This window comes from Centruroides vittatus, unplaced genomic scaffold (genome assembly GCF_030686945.1).
Source record: "Centruroides vittatus isolate TY-2023 unplaced genomic scaffold, ASM3068694v2 contig_726, whole genome shotgun sequence".
NCBI lineage: Eukaryota > Metazoa > Arthropoda > Arachnida > Scorpiones > Buthidae > Centruroides > Centruroides vittatus.
In genome coordinates, this window is record NW_027122463.1 from 498,735 (window position 1) to 521,698 (window position 22,964).

At 24.7% G+C, this 22,964-nt stretch overlaps 1 pseudogene; it reads right to left on the reverse strand.

Annotated features, from left to right (window-relative positions):
* Positions 1-22,964, reverse strand: part of LOC136980820 (cell adhesion molecule Dscam1-like) — a 146,586-nt pseudogene that overhangs the window by 49,304 nt on the left and 74,318 nt on the right.

Sequence of the window (22,964 nt, forward strand, 5' to 3'; positions counted from 1 at the left end):
TAATTAATATTTAAGATGAAAAATTCAAACAGAAAAACACTGAAAGGGGGGAATTAAAGTGGAGAAAGATTGATAACCACGAATAAAAACAACATAATTTTTTTTTAAATTTAATAAAATGTTAATAGAATCGTTATAACGTTTGGAGTTATTTTTTAAATATAATATTTATTTTATTTTATTAAATTTTTCAGAAAAGGTTTCACTGAAGTAAAAACCTGAAATAATTTACGTTAAAACAAATATAAAATTAATAATATAATTATTGGAAGACAAAAATTATAAAAAGTTTTATATATATTTGAAGGATTCGAAATGAAAATACAAATAATTTTCGACCACAGAAACAGACTTGGCAATAGTCGATATAAAAAATAAAACAGGAAAAGAATAAAAACCAATATTTTTTATGATACAAAAAAAAAAATAAGAAATTCACATGAAAACAAGAATGTACTAAAACATCAGATTTGAAATATTATGAAATATGTTTTTATCTGACATTTTTCACATCACTTCATAAACACTTTGGCTTAAGTATCGATGCCAAGGAAAAAATAATAATAAACTAATAAAGTTATATCTTAAAATTTCAATATGCTTTATAGAATATTTTACCACAGGTATATTCAGGGACGGATGATTTATATGAGGACCAAAACATTCACAGTTGAGAGGCCCTTCTAATGAATAATGCCCCTAAAAATTCTACTGTAGTGTTCTACTTTAAATTTATAAAAATTTCTTGCTATATTTTGTTTCCTGATTCATTCCTTGCTCCTTTAATTTCGTTTCTCTCTCCCTCTCTCTCTTTTTAAATTTCATTTTTATTTTCTTTATGGGGAGGCTCCTGATCACGTGTCTAGGATGCCCGTCCATAAATCCTGCCTTGGGTATTTTAAATAAAGATAATTAACGCAATTCTTATTACATTATGTTCTTTCTAAAGAGAATCATTAGTTAAACACAGGTTTAACTGTGTATGTTTGTATATGTATATACATAGATGTGGTGTGGTGGTGGCGTGTATATATGTGTTTAATTACGATGCGGCACCAGAATGATTGGCAAATGAGATTCTATTTGTTTAATGTATTTTATCAATTTTTTGACTGAAATTGTTTTTATCATTTGTTTTCTCTATGATTAAATAAAATTTACACCCGTCATTTGATACTAAGACAAGACTTGATAGTTTATGTAAACAAACATCAATCTGAAATCTGATGCCAAACAACCTTGTAAATACAGAAGATTCGGTTTCAACACAATTCTGACTGCTTAATATTTTCTTTTATAAATTTTAAAATTTTAAACTCAATAAATAAACGTTTCTTATAGCTTTAGACTAGTTATATTGGTGATTTACTTCTTCTTAGGTTCATTTTCTCATTACGTAAGCTATAATTACGCTTAAAAGTATTTAAATTTGCATCTTAACTTTGTTCGTTGTTTCTTCTTTGTATTTATTTGATGTATATTTTTCGTCGATTTTATCTACTTAAGTTCTTATTACACTATGAGGTAATAGGTTCTTATGCGAAAAACAATAACTAATTAAGTAAATTATAAACTTCAAATGTTTGCACGATATTTATGAAAAATACAAAGGAAAAAAAGTCAAAAAATCACATTTCCTTTAAACGTTTTTCATTTCAGTAAGAATGTAATTAACAAACTTCCTAAAAATTTGTTGATATATCATTTTTACATTCCCTCAGTGTATACAAAATGGACGTGAAAAGAAAATGGCATTTCTAGTTCTTTGTCTTCATTATATATTTTAATTAATATATTTCTTACTCAAAACTTTCTCTCCATTTTTAACAAAGATACAAAAAAGTCTAACTTTAATTAAGGCTTATAATAAATTTTTGCCACGTTGTACAGTTTCATCGCACTGGGTCTATATGCTCCACAAACAGATATTAATGTTTTATTTCAAGTGTAACTTATATACAATTTCAAAATGTCAGGATCTAAAAGTGGCAATCCGACATTTTTTTTTTTTTTTGATGGGCACGCTTATATTTGTGTTTTTATGATAAATATTCGAAGACCTTATCTGTATAGATATAATGATTCTATTGGCACTGTATTGTCCTTTTAAGAATTGTTTTACTTTTATAATTTGAGTAACTGCAGAAGAGGTTCTCAAACTTAATATTTAAGACTTGGGTGGCACTTGCATCCTCTGTAATAACTGGCCAGCAGGCCTTACAGTCACAATTGGTTATTTTTACTACACCACCATGCAAGTGTTGCTTTCTTACATTTTGTCTCTATCATCTATCTACTCCCATCTTACATTATCTCCTGTCTTTTTCTCTATTCATCTTCTCAACCCTCTTCTAAAGCCAAGCAACTGGAGTAGTATTCGATCATACAAATAAAAAACACATTTCAAACACATACAAAATCACATGTTTTGTATACAAGTCTCTTGTATACAAAACATTTTTGTTTACTTCCATTATAAAAGCACATTTTAATATAGGTTTTTTTAATTTAGAAAAAAAAATGTTTGTTGTTTGATATACAAACGACTAAAATCGATGTTCAAGATGAATTTTCAGAAAATTTAAGCATTTTTTTACTGTTAGCTCTATATAACTTGATTAAAAATTGAATTGGAGATAATTTCCTCTTATTTAAATAGTGTACGATCCATATACTGTATTTATAAAAACGTAATAATAAATAACGAAATTATAAGTAAATTATTGTAATTTTTAATTCAGAAAATCAATTCAAGCAAATATTAAAAATTAATAAATAAAGTTTCGATTTATATAATTTAAAACAAATGATTTCGTGTCTAAAATCGTCTTTTAAAAGACCTCGAGTTAAAATTTATCTACAGTTTAGCATAATAGTATTAAAATATTAAAATTAAAAGTTTCTGTTGCATTTAAAAATGATGCAAAATATTATGCTAAGGAATATTTACATAAAGAAAAAGTATTTCTATCTACAACAAATTTTAAAATGTATTATTTATGAATATAATGGATAAGGCGAGTTGAATGGAGATAGAGTTAGCAACTATAAAAAGATACCCAATATTTGAGTTAAGAGAAAAATATTTCTCATGCGAAACTATGAACATTCAAATCTTCAACAGAGTTATATCTCGAATACAAAAATGTTTTCAGCAAGTAAAAGAGGAAAAAAAATTTTACTGCTAACTCAAATATTGGATGATCTCTCCAGTGAATAACTCTCTTTGACTTATCCTGTAGACTAATACTTAAGAAATGGAGAATTATATTTTTCCAGAAATTTTCAAAAGAAAACATGAAAAAAAAATAAATAAATAAAAAATAAAAATGTTGCCCTCTTGGAAACTTAATCCTCTGTTTTCATCAATAGAACACTAGCATTTAATAGTAAATTAGTTTAGAAATTGTTAATTATGACCGTACGTGATATTGTATATTGCAAAATAAACGCTTTAAAATATCTATTGAAATAACATTAATAATCTTATATGTAAACATAGGAAGACAGGCGTTTAAGGCCTCAGCCCATCGGTCTGGGAGATCCGGGATCAAATGCGGGGGTCGGTCGTAAAACTCTAGGAATCTTTTCTGCCCCCCCGAAATACTTCCTCAACACTCGGCTGCCTCCAATGTGTGCCTGGTCGATCCCGTAATGGGTATAGAAAAAAGGCTCTCATATAGTGTCGACAGGATGGAAAGAGTAAAGAAAAAAACTTTGGAGTATATTTACTAATACTTAAGAAGTAGAGAATTATATTTTTTAAAATAAATATTTCAAGAAGACACTTAAAAAAGTTGCTGTTTTTTAATATTAATCCTCTGCTTCTCTATTAAAGATTGTATGCACTTAGGGACGGATTTACAAGTATGAAATTGTAAAGGAGCCTCACAGAGAGTCCATCTTATGGTCTCGAAATGCCTAAATCCGGCCCTGATTACACTATCTTAATTTATTACTCGCTAATTTCGATGTTTCTGTATATTAAAGATAAAATCATGTCATAACGTCTCTTGCTTTATCATTAGCATCTTCTTTACATTAATAAATACAGCAACATGCTCTTCATCTCGTAAAACATTACAAGAGAAGTAACAGCGTATTAATTGCATTTTAAATTTAAAAAAAAACACAAGAAAAAATGTATTCTAAAAATTTGAAAAGCAAACAAATTCATATATTATAATATTTATTTACAATTTTAAACTTGGAAATATTTCTTAAATCAAATAAAGTTACAAATTATTTTAAAAAATGGCCATCTTTAATATTCTAAGATTCAAAGAAATATTTTAAAATCGAAAATAATGTATGCTAAGTAAATTTTATTTTAAATTAAGAAAAAAACAACTGAGTGAAGATAAGTTACATTTTTAATATCGTGCAACGAATGTAAATTATAATTTTTGTAAATTCGATAATCTTAAATTATTTTAGAATAACTTACACCGAGACGTTAACACTACTAGAAAAAAAGGAGTTAATACATTTTAAAAATTTTATCCAATTATGTAAATTTCTTTTCATTTTATACTTCTAAAAATCTAGAACATACTCAACTGAAGTTCATAATCAAATAAGATTTGGCATTTGAAAAAGGATATACTTTATTTCTCTTCGAATAAAATAAAAAAATATATATTTTTTACGCAAAATTAAGACTTTTTATTCATTTATTAATGCTTAAAATTATTCGAAATTTTTTTTAATGCTTTACTAAGACCACCATTACTTTTCTCTTTGCTTTACTATCAACCATAAGATTTTATAATAGCATAAGAAAAAAAATCTTGAAAAAACTTTTAATGTAAAATTTAAGTGATGTGTAGGAAACTAGAAACCATTCTTTCTGTAAAAATTGATTTCAAATATATTGCCTGTCACGTTTCTTAAGTAGTTAATCCAACTTTTTAACATAGAATTTTCGGGATTTATGTAAAGAAAAACAAACAAATGAAGCACTTAATAGCATAATGTATTTATTTTTTACTTTAAAATAAAATTTGTTTATATTTTTTAATGTTGCATTTTATATAAAAAAAGAAGTAAATTTTTAAAAGGCAACCTTTAATTCCTTCATGTACATAAAAGCATAAACTTATACACATCTATAAAGCAATCCTTACCTGTAACAGTGAGTGTACTTTCCAATCTTTTCTCTCCTGCGCTATTATTGACTATACAAATATAAATACCGCTATCTCTGATATTGGTTTGCTGAAAATAGAGTGATCCACTTGCAACTAATAATCCTACTCTTTGCTCGATTGGTATGAGACGACTTTTGATTTTCTTGTACCATCTAACACGAAAAATTAATATAAAAACATATTATAAAATTGATTTTTCTGATATGTATAATATAATGTATGTAGGAACGATGAAAAATTTATGATAAAACATTAAGATTTTTATATATATAAAGTCTGAATCGTGGGGATAATAAGACGTATATGTGAATGTGTAAATTCACTGATATACAGTATTTATGTCTGTTTATTGTGTGTGTATATAGATACACATTTTAATAAATCCTTCTGAATAACAAATAAATCTTCCTGAATAAAAAATAAATACATTGATACATTGAAATACTATAGATAAGTACAAATACAAACAAACGGAAATCTATTTACATATACACACAATAAACAGACATGAATAGCTTACTATATATACATACATATATTTTATACATAATATGAACACATCATATTATAACATCCTCTCATATATGTGCTATTTTTACAATGCTCTGATACAAGAAACGAAAATTACTGAGAATCTTACTGAGAATTCTGAGAAATTACTGAGAATTACAAGATAATATGGCATTTACTAAGACTGTAGTGTTGCATTTGAATATACATCAGTAATTATGACTATTCATACTAACTTTAATGAATATTATAATAAAAATGATTTATAATTATTTTTAATTTCTAGTATCACTACAAAAAAAAGAAATTTCACTCGAATTTCGGCTTTGGTATCAATTATATCCTTAATTAAACAATGTAAAAATAAGAATGTCAAAGAATAAATAAAAGTAAAAACGACGATACAACGAAAAAACAATTTCTTTAATCTGATTACTAACACGAAAAGAGGACATACTATCGTAAGTACAACTTCCTGTAATTAACAGCACTATTTGTTTTTTCTTACTTACTCCCAGAGTTTGGTAATAGACTAAAGGGGTTCATGATGACTAACCACGTTTTCCTTCTATCAGATTGACTCATAAAGAGTTTTACGGCAAATTACATCGAGTCACAACCTCTGTATCTTTTCAGGTATAGAAGAAGATGGTAGAAATTCCTACAAGTAATTACCTTCAAAATACAGCTATCTTGGGAATTTAGATCCATACCTAATTTTCTATGTTCTTACAACGTGTATTTCCCCTTTGGCATATTGAAATCTCGGATAGTTTTACTCATAAATTATATTTAAGAGCATTCTGTTTACTATTTTTTTTTTTGTAGAAAAAATTTTTAATAAATTTTTTTCCACTTTTTTAAATTGAACTTCAAATAGAAAATCAATAGATTTTTGTATTATAAATTCTAACAAGATCCTAAGATAAAGTTTAAGTTTTTTAAGAACTTAGTGAAGCTATATATTTGGAAATTTATTATTTTTTAAAATTACTTAAATGAAAAATGTAGAATTTTTATATTAAGGAAAAAAAACACACACAATAAATGAGTCATTTATTATGTAAATTTTTAATTAAACCAGTTGACTTACCTGTAAGTAGGTAAAGGATAAGCTTGAGCAACGCATGTCAGTTCTGCTGGACTGCCTTGTTTTACATGCACCATAACTCTGGTATCTGATAAACGAGGTGGATGTGTACCTTGGGGATCTGATAAAAACATTGGGGTTAAAATATCCGAGATATTTTTAACGATTAAAATCAAAAGTTTTAATTTTAATAAGGAATTCGTTCTAAGGAATTAAATCAGGCTACATACAACAATGAGAAAAATCTCTCCGCGGTATTAAACTATTTAAATTAAATTAAAAATTGAGTGTAAGTGTTAATTAACACTATTAAATAGAAATTAAATGCGAGTGTTTATGTTATATATTAAACTTTCGTGATTATTTACAAGAGTTTATATTTTTTAAGGTTTAAAATTGAAGGAAATCTTTGATATTTATTTTATATTTTATTCGAATTTCGAGACGAACGAGTTATTATATTTATGGATGATGTAATATCAACAAACGGAATATAAAATAAAATGAAAAGGAATAATAAAATAAGTTAAATAAAATAAAAATAGAAGAAGAAGAACACTAAAGAACTTTTAAGTTTATAATAAAAGCAAGAGTTTAGTGAATTGGTGCATTTGTTAAATGGTAAAAGTATCAAGAAAATAAGAGAAAAAATAAATAAATAAGCTGCAGACACGAACTAATCCAAGATAATTGGAAGATTTAGGAATTGTTTGTTTGTTTCCTCGTAGAATAAATACCGATTTAAACATTTTATGTTATTATTTAACACTTAAAACAACAGTAAAAAAAATATTTAAAATAAAATATATTTGCTAAACTATTCGTTGTCTTTAAAACTTATTAAGAGAGGATGAAGATAGTTCATTTTCTCCTGACAGCCAAGTGATGTATTACTGCAGGAGATGTAATTAGCTCAAGTCTGGTGTTAGTCCAATGTCAGAAAGTACTTCTCACTCCACATGAAATGACTTCATCAGATCTCGGCACGGATAAAAGTGTTGTTGAATTTAAAAATTTCAATCACCAATTAGCACGGAAAAGTTGTTTATCAAATAATTCTTAAACTTAGTAAGAATTAAGTTACATGACACAAGCGTATCCAGTGCAAGATACTAATTGAATCTCTGATCCAGAAGATTACACAGAGCATAGCTGTTCACCAACACAACAGGCAAATTAATATCGTAAATCCATAAAAATGTACAGAAGAGGTTGGGTTTATGCAATTTACAATTAACAATTAAGGCGCTATGTGAACTATGTGCATATTCTGGTGCGCCTTAATTAACTGAATAAATTATAGATCATCCCTACATTAATTATTACATTAATTTAGATTAATTATATTAAGTTAAAGAACGGCGAAAAATATAGTCAAATTATAATCATATAAAAATAAGTTTCTCGTTAATTTACGCTGTTTATTTAGGAAAATTTTTGTCCAAAATAAATTTATTGTTTTAATTAAGACGGGTATAATAAATTGTAAATGAACACATGCTTATAATAATTTTGAATTGCCGATGATTTGTTGTTGCAAAACTATCGTTTATTATTAAAGGGTTGCCAACAGAACATTTAAAATATATATATATATATATAAATATAAATTTTAAAATATACAAATTGATTTGTATATAAATACAGCGACTGTAGGAGACGGTTAGAAAGGAAAATTCATTTGAAATTAATACACGAAAAATGTAAGAAATTTTCACGCAAATTGATTAAAACAACTATAAATAGTTAGTCATTTTTCCTCTATTTCAATTAATTGTTCGAATAATAATATTTAAATATTTACTTTTGCTAAGGCTGTCAAAAGCCAATTAATCATTGTAATATTGTAATCAATAACCATTGTAAAGACTAAATACCGATTTATTCTTTACAATGTTTTACAATTCTTTACTTAATTGAAATAGGAAAAAAATTTATTCGAAACATTACAAATTGCTGAAGAGCTTGCGAAAAATTCGGTTAGCTAATTTTAGAACACTTTGCATTACATAAAAGATATTACTTATATTCGTAGAAATGTTGTAATTTAAAATTACATTTTAATAATAATATTACCTGTTATAATAAGACGACCAGACGTTCTACTCATTTGTATTTCTCCACTCAAAAGATGCTTGGTGGCACATCGATAAGATTTAAAATCGGACATGATAGTGTGACGTATGTGAAGTTCTCCATTACTTAGCACGCTGTATCTTCCACCTGCATTAAAAAGAATATCACGGGAGATTGAAATAATTTAATAAAACATTAAGAGATTGCATAAAAAAAAACAATAATAATAAATTCACTAGAAAGATCGTGATCGATTCGTAGTGTATCTTTATATGTCATGCATTAATCATATCAAAAATGATAAAATGGAAAACAAACAGGAAAGAGATGATCATGTACACAAACAAGACTAATGTGCCAGGGCAAACTACATATTGCATTAAGGATAAACAGTGATCATAGAAGTTTAAGCAGAATTTCAGGATCTACAAATATTTGGTCAAGTTTGCAGGAGGATCACAAACTAAAGAAGAATTTCCCTTTATCTTTATTATTATTTTTATTATTATTTTATTTTATTTAGAAAGAAAAATCAAATTTAAAAGTCTACATGATAATTATTTTTCTAGACTAAAATAATTCGAAAAATTTTCAAACTTTAATATTAATGAAGTTATTTTAATTTTCGTAATTCCACCAAGATTTATTTTTGATTTACAGCAGCGTTATACAATTAGAAATTTATCTTCGGTGTAATTTATTATTCTTTTAGTTTTAAATAATTTAGAAAGAGTTAGTTTTGTTCATTAATAATATTCTTAGATATAATAAAATATGTATTATAAAATGTAATTTATTCAAATGTCTTTATTTAAATTTTAAAAGTTTTATTTGAAATAATAAAAAGGGGATGATATATATCTATAAGTTAGGCTCTAATTTAATAAATATAAAATAAAAATAGGAACTTTACATTTAGATAAAAATTAAAATACGTTCATTCAAAACGATGAACATATAAAATGGCCGTTATTCGTTTTTTGGAGTTTATTAGGCTGCAATTTTCAAATTAAAGACCTAGAAATTCCCTCTGTTTGTCTGTCCTTCCTTAATCTCGAGAACGGAGTTAGACAGATGAAAGCTTAGGGACAGGAGGCTTTCATTAACTATTTAAGTTATTTCAATTCAAAAATTATCTTTAGAACGGAGTCAGATAGATGACTGGCTTGACTCTATTGTTAAAAGGAAAAGTGTAATGTACTACTACTAAAATCGAAAGCATATATTTTAAATTAAATAAATTAAAAATTACAGCTCGGCACGGCATTGTGACGACGTCACAATAGATAATTGCTCGCTTCGTATGCAACAGAGAAAAACTTTCTGGAAAGTCGCCGCTGTTTAGAGGTGTTGTTCGGAGATGGCTTCTGTTCGAGCTGTCTTTTAAAAATAATTTAATGTAATATGTGTGTATTTGAATTCTGAATATATTCAATTGCATTCAGGCAAGAAATCAATCAAATTAATACAATATTACTTCGAATTAAGACGAACTCTCACGTCTAAAATGAAGTTTTCAGGGGAAAAAAGGATGATACTCGTAATTACAATTGAAGTGTGAAAGCGAAAGTAATTTCTCAAATGAATGTTGGAATTAAAGATGTAAACACGTGTAAACACTTATTAATTGAATCATTGGAATATATCGTTTAAATCATTTGTTGTACTTATTAAATGACAAGTGACGAGGAGGAGCCACGTCTGAAATGCAAGTTGTTACCTCCCAAAGAAGCCAAGCGCTGCAACTCATATCTTTATTAGATAAATTCATTAATTTTCGTTGATTAAAACGTATATTTATCTATCAATAATTGTACTTACCTCACATCACTTGTCACTCATTTATCGTATGACGGAAATGATGTAAGCGATATTCATATTTAAATGATTTAATTTAAAAGTATTTATATTTGAAATGCCCAATAGTCCAATTGAAATTTGCCCAATAGTTTTTCTACAGAGAGTTTTAGATATGTACTCTTTAATTACACTTGTTTTTTATACTAAAGTTACATTTTTTACTAAAAATACAAAATTCACATAAAAAATTAAATTGTTCTTTATTATCATTAAAACAAATGATTAATTAATTATTTTAAAAATTTTGTATTGACTAATAGCAAACAATTTCTTTAAATATAAGAAAAAATTGATTAATTGGGTATTGATAATTATATAAATTTGATTTAATTTAATTTGTACATAATTATCAATTATTTATGAATGACAATAAATTATTAATTGTTTTAAAGAATTAGAGCAATTTAAAGTGATTACGAAGGAAAATTAATCATAATTACGTTAAATCATTTAAAATTAAAATTATGTATTTATTTTTAAAAAAATAACACTTTTATCAGAGAATAGATTAATTTTAACTCCATGAATTTCACAATAATTTCATTTATAATGTTTAATAACATTATATATATATATATATATATATATATATATTTTTTAAACTCAACTTTTACTTTTTTATGCTGTTTATTACTATAATTCAATAACAGTGACTAATTCAATAAAATTCAAATAATAAAATTTCTTTAATTTGATTAAATTTCGAGCCAATTAAATAAATTTGTTGTATCAATTTTTAAAAATAAAATATATGAAATATTTTATTCTGCGACAACTTATTTTAATACATTAGTAATTGAGACAAATAAAAAAAAAATGATGTAAAAATTCGTAATTTATGGAAGGGAAAAAATTAAATTATGTACAAAAACAATTTTTTGTTCTCTGTGCAGGAATTTGTAGACAAATCATAAGCATTAAGCATCATTGCAGAAAGCAATTTCTGTGCAAATCTTATTAACCATAGCAATTCGAGTGTAAGAAATTTTAAATAAAAGGTATTGTGACGTAAGTATTTTCAATTGTTTAAGAGTTTCAATATTTAGTTATTGAATATAAATATATATATATGTATATAGTTATTTTATTCACATATACGTCATATATCAGAAGAAAATGTCACAATACAGAATCGATTGTTACGTCAAAACTGATGGTAAATAATCTTTTGTGATGTCCATCTGCCGCATTTGCCACCATATGGTGTACTAAAGACCCCGCACCCCATAAAAATAGCAAGCACCGTACGATGAGTAAAAGATGAGTTGGATTTTTTCTTCCAAATGGTTTTTGTATGGGAAACACATCCCATAACAGGTCGTTAGAGTAAACGTGGCTAGAGAATGGACAACGTTGGTTATAGATTATCCAAATAGTGCTGTCTATTGAGGCAAAAATATATTAAAAAAGATACCACTTAGTTATCTTAAAATGTTTTGAATGTTACTTTTTTTAAATATATTAATTTATATATAAGAGTGAAAAGTTTAATATAAAAATATCATTTGTTTTACTTGTGAACAGCATCGTTCATTAAATATAAATAACATTAAGTTCCTAAATTATCTATATTAAGTCTTTAATTTTCAAACATGTATAAATAAAACACCAAATAAACATTTAAAAATCATAATTAAAATCGAGATTGTAAAATTTATCATTAAATAAATTATTACAGTTTATTAATATATTTATTTTTATAAATGACTAACGATTAACATTTATACATTGCTAAATTAACATTTAAAATTTACTGTAAAAATTACAATTTGAATAAGAAAAGAATAAAATATGAAAATATTAAGAACGATCCGGGGGAAAAAAATAGAGAAAAATTAAATTAAAATGTTTGTTTTAAATTTTATCACAGAAAACAATTTATAATTTGAATATAATAATTATTTGCACTTTATTTATGCAAATATATTTTATCGTGGTCTAACAAATTCAATAAAATTATTTAAATGAGTATTGTTATTTAGTGTCTAATTAAAATTAATTTAAAATTATACATGATGTTTAACAAGTTAATTAAAATTTTATAAACATTTCAAAAACAATGAAAAATTAATTACAATTAAAAAAATAAACATAGATTTAAACTAAGTAATTATAAATTTAATTTGCGCTATTAAAAAAATAAATCTTATAATTTATGAGAATAGATTGATTACATATATCATCATTTGTTATATTAATAAAATTTATTTCTTTTTATAATTCTTAAATTATTAAAAATTAAATTAGGCAAAATAAGATAATTTATTTGTAAAACAAAAGAATTAAAATTAAACTATCGAATTTAACTTCATAGATCAAAGTAAAATGCTATTTATAAATTCACGTAACATCCAACTGGAAAAGAGTAATACAAAATAACATGAAAAAAATAAAATATATTAGGAAAGAAAAAACAATCAACTAAATTAAATATCTTACTTCAAAACATTGCCGAAAATAGAATTTTATATTAAATAAATTCATACTTTCCACGCCATTTAATAAATTGAAAATTAGGTATTTTATTCATTTATCATTGTTGATTGTTTAAAAAAAAATAAATAAAAATTTCCATAACTTTAAATTATCCGTATTCGTTGCACCAAGATAAATTTATAAATAAATAAATATTCCCTGAAAATGTAAGCAATTTTATACACATCATCGACTGATGGAAAATTATTTTATGCCAGGGATAAGAAAAAAATTTTTACAAACTTTCAAAAATATTTTTAAGTATAAATGATGCATTAACGAATATTCAAAACTCGTTTAATGTAAGAAACATCAGGAAATTGTAAAACAAATACCACTTTCTCATTACATCTAACCACAACCAATCTTAAAATTTAAAGTATAGAAGTTAAGGGTGGGCCACCAAAAATTAGTTAATCGTTTCTTGTTTTTGCATTCCCTTGAATTCGTAACAATGTGTTTCCACCCTTATAAAATTGGTGGTACTTATATACTTGTTTAAAAGTTTGTAGGTAACAAAATATTTGGATAGGACAGTAATTTCTTACAGTCAACTGAGTTTTTGGCTACCCTTTATATTTTCGTTGCTAATTTAAAATCTTATGAAAATTTTTAATATATTTGTTTATAATATTAAGCATAATTTATATAAAATAGAAAAAATTTATAAAGTCTTTCTAAAACAAAGATGATACAGTGAGAATTCAAGACAACGCCTATAGCATTTTATTAACTAAAACAAAGAAAGAATTAATTTTACAAGTAATAAAAAATAAAATATTCATTGTAAAAATGTTAATTTTTACAACTTTTACATATATTTTGTACTTTAAAATTAAAATATGGATAAATTTTAAAAGCAGAATATTAAATTTTCTTATTAAACAAAAGTAAATAAAGCATAAAGAGACGTTACAAAATGCAAGTTCTTTTACTAATAAAATAATAAAATTAAAGTGAAACCGCATTCTATACTCAATTCATTGCCTCGTTACTTACTCATTTAAATAAATATACAAATTCGCAATTAATTTGTAAGGAATTTCTACTTTAATATTCTATAGTACTTATAGTGAGCTTTGTGAAAAAATGCAATTACCGTATCATAATAAAAAGTGATTGCAGTAAGCTTTTCAATGTAAAATATAAGAAGAAAAACTTTAAAAATCCGAAATTAATTTGGAAGATAATTACAGAATAATTATTGAGCTTAGAAGATATCGATTTTTATCATGGAAAAACCTCAAATATTGAGATAAGGAATTTCTTTCAGTTGTCATCGAGCTTTTTAGTGAAATTTCCATCAAAATAATCATTAAATGATCGGAGATAATCTACATTTTTACTTAAACGAAAAAATGTTATTAAATGCATAATTTATTTATTACATTTTGTATAAGTTTCTACTTTTTATCAACGAAAAAAAAATGTTAAATTTAAAAAAAAAATCATATAATTTTAATTTAAAAAAAATTCTCTAGAACAAGAAGCAAAAAATAAATTTTTCTGTCATCTCAAAATATACCTAACTACTACATTTAACTAGGAAAAAAATTAAATTTTGAGTTCTTTTTTTCCTTAGTCGTATTACTTAGTTTTATATTCTTTCTTCAAACTATGTAAAAACTTTCTACATAAAACGAAATTCCAAAGAAAATTAAATGGTTGCATTGTTATGAAATGAAATTGCTAATTTTTAATTAATGAATGTTTTTATAACTTAATTAATATTAATCTAAATTCAGTTCTTACTTAGGTTTTATATTAGATTAAATATAATCTGCATAAGAATTTTTATAAATACTTTTGTTAAAAAATATTTTCTCAAGATATAAGTTTCTTTTTATAAAGTTTTTTTTTAAATTTAATATAAATTCGAATAATATGCTAATGAAGTTAAAAACTATTTTCATAAATACACAGCGACGCAACATATAAGCACATCTCGTAGAACACAACACACAAAATATACAACATAAACACACGAACAAACGTACTGTACTTACACACACAGAACAAACACAACACAAATTAAAGCATATGACACAATACACTCATACAAATATAACAATACGATACAAACTCACACAAACAGAACGATACAATACACATTCAAACAAACACAACAATACAATGCACACGCACAAACACAAATACTTAGTACACAAAACCCACATAACATACATACGTATCTACATACATGTAGTTGTACTGTACGTGTGCTGTGAGTGTGTAATGGCAGAGTTTCTAAAAAATACTTTCATTATTTCTGATTAATTCTTTTTTTCCATCAAAGTAATTTGTCTTATTTGCTTTTATTTTTATTAAACGTCAATGTTTAACAAAAAATAAATTTTAATAATGTTGTTATTTTATTTATTATGTTATACAAATGTCAAATGAAAAGCGTGATCTTGTCATTCCAACAAGAAAAAAAAAAAAGAAAAAAAAAGCCATTTACTTTCGAAAGAAGACATTTTCTTCAACGATAAAACTTTCTTTTCTATTAATATATTTTTAATGCACAACTTTTTGTATTGTTTGATTATACATTAACATTTTATTATAATTAAAAATCATTTTAATTAAAATAAAAATATTATAAAAACAAAAAACAATATTTTATTTCAAAAATTAAAGTAATGAAGAGAAATGCTAAATTTTATTTACACCCATTATTATTACTATTAATATACTTAAAATTTTATTATTTGTAAAAAATATAATGTAAAAATTATATTTATATAGATTTACAATGAAAAAGTGCTAAATTTAACATTGATTTAGCCATTAAATTTAGACGCTCGATTTAGATCTGAAAATAAAGATGAAGAAGTTATATAACGTATATATATATGAATTACTGTATTATGAAGTGTACATTATTTTATAGCAATGAAATACTGTTAAAAGCCTCGGGATTATATAGATTTGAGCTAGGTACCTTTAGTTAAAGCTCATTTCCACATCTCTTTTGTTCGAGTCCATCTGTCACGAATGCTGTTTGTCGAAATGACTCTCCAAAGGGTTTGTCCTGTTTTATGTGTTAGCGATGGTATCTTTATCGAGATCAGAAGTATTATACTTTATCGTAAACTAGACATTTTAGTTATTAGGATTATATACGAAGACGGAACGTGAAGAAAACTAAAATTGCACCCCTCCATTTTGTTCTAATTCTAGTTTATATGGCTTACAACATAAGTGAATTATTAGTATTCAAAATATAAAGAAAAATCGTGTAATTATATTAACTTTTAAAGATGAATCAATCGCTTATTTCGACTAACTCGAACTTAAATTAATTTTAAAATATATTTTAATATGATTAAATTTTTAAATCCTTTAAAAATTTTTTATGACAATCTTCTTTTTTATTTGTTTGACGTTTTTAAATTTTAATAATAACATTAAAATAAACTGATAATCGATAAACAGATCGATATAAGAAGATTATTACAGTACTTTCGCAGACGTAATGCTATTAAATGCTGGAAAAATTTTTGAGCAAAGTGAAATGATTCAAAGGATTTTCAAAAATAAATAAAAAATTATCGATCGAAAATGATAGCTTAATACTAAAAATAGGATCATAAGCTATCATTCAAAACTTAATGATTTATCCAACAAATTTATGATATAAATTCCTTTCAACAGTAAAAGGCCCGAACTTGTTGATAGAAACTAACAGATAATACAAGAAATTTTTTCTAAAACGATCAATTAAAATCAATACTTTCACTATTCTGCTAAATTATTGGAATAACTTCGTTCCAATAAATCTTTTTCTATGACCATTTGCAAAATTTTTTTCTTCTTATTTGAGGAAAAAAAAAAAAAAACTTCAAATTCATTAGTTTAGTTGACTAAATTGGAAATTATTATAAACTGTAATTAGTAGAAAGTTCAATAAGTTTAAAGCATGCGTTAAATGAAGTAATTGGTGATGTATATTCACTCATTAATGATGAATACGAGTTAATACAATTTCTTGAATGTTGAATCTTTAAGCAATTTTTCTAAAAATTCTTAGCAATGTTAATGATTACGAAAGTATCTTTAATCTTTTGAGAATTTAAAATGATTATGATAATATTATTCAAATGTCCTAATTGATATTCAATTATTAATAGTAATTGCCTTCGTTAAAATAATTATATCTCGTGCATGCTGTTGATGAAATTAAGTTCGCTCCAACCTTCATGATTCCGCTTTTATCTACGATAGCCCGAGTATAATTATTAAAGAATTAGTTTAATGATATGATGAAAAATGATTCTCGATATTTATTTAAATTTTTTTTTCTATTATAAAAAAAATTTGATATTTAATGAATAATTTTTTAATTATTATTCATCTTTCGTATCTGAAAGTTTCATAAAGAGGATCGAATGAACAACAGAATAAGTCATGCTCTGTATGAGTGTCAACTTTAAACTCCTCGACTGCTTTAACGATCCATTCAAAGGGTGTAGAGATCATTTAGGTTTGTATACAGGAAATGGGCGGTTTTAATTACATCCTGATAAATTAGTCTAACGTCAGTGTCTTTAAGATATGTTAAAATGAGAGTTTAACCTCAACGCAGTTACGTATAATAACAGTATTCTTGTTGTAACTTCCAAAGAAAAAAAATGTTTTCAAGGTTAAATTCTTGTCTTTCTTTAAACTTGAATAACTTCTTACACGTAATAAATTTTATAAAATTAAATTTTGTATTAGAATACTTTATTGTTTTACTCTTTTCGCCCTTTGGGCACTAAAAAGGCTTTTTTTTTTTTTTTAATCAAGCCCATTGTGGGTTTGCTCAGGACAACAATGAGCTTGATTAATGTAATGATGGACTGGGCTTAATCTATTTCAAACGGACCACCCCCGAAAAAATTCCCAATGTTTATCCTAGATTCGTTCTCGGATCCCCCAGAACTGTGGGATTCCCTTATTAAAAAGGAACACCACCTTCCCCTTAATAATAATTAAATATTATGAAAAGGTACTTAAAAATATTTTTCTAATAAATTAGATCAATTATTTAAAAAAAAAAAAAAAATTAACTCAAATTAATTTTCAATGGATGCAGAATCAAAATTTCGTCGATCCAATTATCCATAAAACTCTTCAAGATTTTAATTAATATAATTTTGCATTTAAAAATTTCTTTTTAATATAAAATTTAATTAATACAAAAAAACTTTGTATAGAAAGTGTAATTTCTGTAATAAAAACAAAAATATTTTAAAAAATTTAATTACTTTTAACTAAATCTCAAAAGCTATCCAAACAAAAATACAATTTTATGATAATTTTTTGAGATTTAAAACAAAAAATTTAATTTTAACATTGTCTTAACAAGATATACATAAAGACATTTTTTAAATAAATTGATTGCAATTTAATTAAATGTTATTTAAATTTTTAATTTTTATTATAATTTGAGTAATGGACGGAAGATAATAACCGTTTATTTTCAATATAAGTAAAATATATATATAGAAAAACAACAATTAAGTTGTTTGTTTTCAGTTTCTAAGCATCCGGATAACTAACTTCTTAACGTTGGATGTTCAACAATAAAGTAACAAACACCCTGCAGATACTACATTTTCTTTCTCTATTATAAAGAATGTCTTAATACCCCAATAGTTTCCGTTATCTGAAATTATTAAATTTGAAATGACTCGAAAAATAAGAGCTTGAAACCATAAAAATCAAGAGAAATTATCCCTAAATATGTTAAAATTTTAGAAGTTATACAATAAAACCTGTTCAAAACAGAACCTAAATAGGTTTTACTGTATAAATTTAAGCAAGTATATCGAGGTTTTAATACAATTTCTAATAAATAAATACAATTGCAGTAATAAATTGTTGCCTAAAGAGAAAAAAAATAATTAGTTTTTTGAATTTTTGGAATTAAAGATGATTATTGAGGTTATTTAATTGACTGACAAGCCTTTGAGGTCCATTGTTGAGTTCTCTTTACTCTATCCTCGAAGATTTAATATTTTATATATTCTTTTGTTAAATTTGTCAAGTTAAATTACATAAAATCACACCATAAAATTGTTTAATTAAGAAAATTTTAACTGAAAGTAATATTATAAAGTGTGATAGATAGAACAAAAATTTTTTAAGATAAGAATATTTTGCCTTAATTAAATCAACAATTTTAATAATGTAGAATAATAATTTAAATAACTTAAATTATTTAATGTTTATTACATAATTATATTACTAGATTTATTTATGCTTTATAAATTATTTTACTCTATTTTTTTATATACAATTGTTATTTTTAAGTGAAATACAATTTGTAATTAAAGATTATTATGGGAAAATTTAATAAAATAGTATCTAAATATTCAATTTCTATAAATTCTACAAATATCAAATTTTCTAATTTTCCAAAATTTGACCTCTCACTTCACAGCAACAGATCAAACGGTATGACCTTTAGAAGATTCTTCCACATCTAACTTGTAAATTTTCTAAACAACTAACTTGTTTTTTTAATTAAGAATATTTATTAATAATTTTTAATCTTAGTTTTATTGTTTAACAAGCTAATACTTTATAAATTACATATTATTTTTTTTTTAGAATTTTACATGCTTAAGCGAGTAAATTCGAGTCGAAGAGTCTGAAGGACTCGAGTTTACTGTATTTTCTTGGGATTTTAAAGAAAAAATTGTAAAGTATATAAAATTTAAAGTTTTTCTTCTAACTAAGAATATTTATTAGTAATTTTCTGGTTTTATTATTTATATAAACTCTATAAATTGATACATTTTAGACCAGACTATTCAATAAATCGAAGCAGATGAATGCCAAACTATTTTTACAAATTCTTCTTTACGGAATGTATTAATTAAGTAAAAATTTATTTTTAATTTATTAATTTTTTTTTAATTTTGAAGATAAAAATTTTTTTCAATTTATTTTAAAAACTTTCTTTTTAATTAGGAACATATAAATGAATGCATACACGTTGCTTATTTTAAATTAAATTCTATACACGATAAATTCTCAATAATTTCCATTTGAAAACCTCTTTAAAATGAATTATTATGAAAAATTTTCATTTACGTTGACATTAATAGATTGATATTAAGAGAATTAAATGAATGTAGAGCTATTAATACATAAATGTAAATGATAACAAATAATGATATCTTCAGATACTCATCAGATAATCTGTTACATAAGATATTGAAATAATTATTTTTCAGTATGAATCATTAATTCGGTTATTTTTATATTAAAAAATTTGCTTAAAAATAAATGTAAAAATTTAAAACATTCTTCTTGATTCAAACCAAGACAATCCTTTGAAAAGAGCATTTTGTGATGCTCTTTTCAGCTTATGTATATGCTAATGTGGTTTTATGCACTTCTCTGTACACTAACAGGCAAGTGCATAAAACCACTGAACATCGATATTTGGTCACGGGTTCGCGCCTCACTAATGAGCTCTCCGGGTTTTCTTCACGTGTCTAACATATAAACAGAAACCAGTTTATCTTCCGGGAGCCATTCATAGGTTGTCCATGTGTTGCTGTTGTCATAATCCATAAAACCAAGCCATTTTCTGAATCAAACTCTGAAGTCCTCGGAGGATTGTTTGAATACTTTACTTTTATTCTTTCTTCAACTACGTTTATACACGTTAACAAATGCAGGCTTATATCTACTGTATATATATATATAATTTATTTTATTATGCCCTCGATTAAATATTTAAGTTTAATTAATTACGTACATTCAATTAAATGTCGAACTTTGAACTTTGTGCAGTTTACTGGTTACATAATGGAAATCATTGATTTTTTGACCCAGGTCAACATTTTCCTATTCTTAATCACGATCTGAAAGTACCAGGAATTTTCCTGGATAATCTAATCTCAGGAACTTCTAGATTCTGAAAAAGTTGCCAAAATAAAAGCAAGGAAACGATTTTCTCTATCGTCTTTGGACGTCAAGAAGTAATCAAGTCTTCTTCAGGAACCTTGTATATTGGAAAATTTGAGCTAATTTTGGATATTAGAATCAGAAATATTAACGAATAAATTTATTATCTATTGGTTTTGATTAAATAAATGTTAAAAAACGTTACCAGCAATAATAAGTCAACAAATGTCAACATGGATTTAGATCGAAATATATTTTTAATGCTAGTAAATGTAGCTTTTGTAAGCCAATTCAGTTTTGATTTATATAACTAATAACCGAATCAAACCAAAATTTATTTTAAAATTGATTGATTTTTTTAAAAAACGATTTGTATAAATCATTTTTTATATATAAATAATGATATTCTACATTGAAAAGTATCTTTTAAGAAATGAATGCTTCAGGAAATTTGAAAGGGATATTGAAGAATTGCGTTTTTGTGGTAATGTAAATCAATTTATAGAGGGGGGAAAAATTGACCCATAAGCACAATAAGTCAAATGTTATCGATCCAATTATCCATAAAAACTCTCCAAACTTTAATTAATATGCGTCTAACGTTACATTAAAAATTTTTTCCTAATTTAAAACTTAATTAATATAAGTAATTTTCTATAGAGTTTATGTAATTAGAAAACAGAAATTTTAAACTTAATTATTTTAACTAAGTTTTTAAACTATACAAACACAAAGAAGTAAGTTTTTCTGTTAAATATTGGCATCCTTTAATAAAATTTCTGTAAAAATTAAATTTGTTTTTTAATGCTAATATTGTCTAAAGTGAAGTAATTGCGAAATATTCAAGTAGGCCTTTTATAAAATTCAATTAACGAGTACTAGACATAAAAAAGAATTCGAATAACTTTTTATTACATAAAAATAAAAGAATTTTTCGAACAAAACTCTATGAGTTTAATTGAAATTTATATAAAAAATTATAAGAATAAATTTTTGAAAGTTTAATTACATATAATTAATTATTATTGCAGAATCTGAGTTCTCAAATTAATGTGTTCAGTTGTCAATTTATAAACTGATATATTAAACCTGTTAAATTAAAAAATTCCATCTATACACTTTGTAACGCTAGCTATTAAATATCTTGCTACTATAGTAACTATTCCACTCTACACTATAGTAACCAAGATCAAATTTGATCTAGATTACTAAAGTTACCATTGATAATTGATGTTGTCATATAATAATCTTATCTCATCCATACAAGCTAAGTCTTTTCGAATTTGGTTCATCCCTAATGAGAGAATTTAATCATACAACGTTACTGAAGAGGAACTGAAAATCTCGCATAAATCCGATCAAATCTTCTTACAGTGAAAGGAAAACAGAATTTAATATGCAAAATGTACAGTACTTTGATTTCAAAATTAATTTTTGCAGCGATAAAACATCTGATACTTTTTATACTTAAATATAACTAAAAGTTGATATATAATTTAAAGAATATAGTATAATTTTTAAACTAGCCTGTCTGACTGTCTTCTATACAGTTTTAAACCCCGATCTTCGCCAAATTTTTCATAGGTATTCTCTAGGACCGTGCAGAAAATATAGGCTATTATAAACACGTGGACAACACATTTCAATTTTTAATTCTAGATTTAATTCCAATAAATCCGATTTTTATCTTATTAAATTAAAATGAAGGATATATTTCTTGTAACTGTTAAAATAATATCGCAAAAAACATTTAATACCTTGTTTTAATTCTATGTAAAGAAGAAATGTTACACAATTATTATTATGTAAATTTTGGGAAAATAAATTAATTTCGGGATTTAAATAGTTATATATAAAAATAAAATGTAACTACCAGTGGCCAAGTGGACGAAACC